General features: G+C 41.5%; 1 non-coding gene across 1 annotated transcript; it reads right to left on the reverse strand.

Annotated features, from left to right (window-relative positions):
• Positions 1-521: 521 nt before the first annotated feature.
• On the reverse strand, positions 522-629 carry LOC148563820 (small nucleolar RNA R71). Its single transcript, XR_015884775.1, has one exon. It is a non-coding gene; the product is annotated as a small nucleolar RNA R71 (small nucleolar RNA).
• Positions 630-851: the final 222 nt, after the last annotated feature.

An 851-nucleotide genomic window follows, 5' to 3' on the forward strand; every position in this document is an offset into this window, starting at 1 on the left:
GAGAAAAGGGCATTCTTGTTGAAGCTGATCCAGAACCTGAAAGGACTCTGAAGAGAAAATTAAGAGAAGCTAAATTACAACAATCCAGAGACAACTTGATTGAAAATTTCAAACAAGTAAAGGAGATGGCAGCCGAACCCAACAACAATGCAAGGAGAATGCTTGATGACTTCACTGCACCTAATTCCAATTTACATGGAAGAAGCATCTCCATTCCTGCCATTGGAGCAAACAACTTTGAGCTGAAACCTCAGTTAGTTTCTCTGATGCAGCAGAACTGCAAGTTTCATGGACTTCCATCTGAAGATCCTTTTCAGTTCTTAACTGAATTCTTGCAGATATGTGATACTGTTAAGACTAATGGAGTAGATCCTGAAGTCTACAGGCTCATGCTTTTCCCTTTTGCTGTAAGAGACAGAGCTAGATTATGGTTGGATTCTCAACCCAAAGACAGCCTGAACTCTTGGGATAAGCTGGTCACGGCTTTCTTAGCCAAGTACTTTCCTCCTCAAAAGCTGAGCAAGCTTAGAGCTGATGTTCAAACCTTCAGGCAGAAAGAAGGTGAATCCCTCTATGAAGCTTGGGAAAGATACAAACAGTTGACCAAAAAGTGTCCTTCTGACATGCTTTCAGAATGGACCATCCTGGATATATTCTATGATGGTTTATCTGAGCTATCAAAGATGTCACTGGACACTTCTGCAGGTGGATCCATTCACCTAAAGAAAACGCCTGCAGAAGCTCAAGAACTCATTGACATGGTTGCTAATAACCAGTTCATGTACACTTCTGAAAGGAATCCATTGAATAATGGGACGCCTACGAAGAAGGGAGTTCTTGAAGTTGATACT

Source organism: Arachis ipaensis, chromosome B5, assembly GCF_059453495.1.
Source record: "Arachis ipaensis isolate K30076 ecotype BB chromosome B5, ASM5945349v1, whole genome shotgun sequence".
NCBI classification, from domain to species: Eukaryota; Viridiplantae; Streptophyta; class Magnoliopsida; order Fabales; family Fabaceae; genus Arachis; species Arachis ipaensis.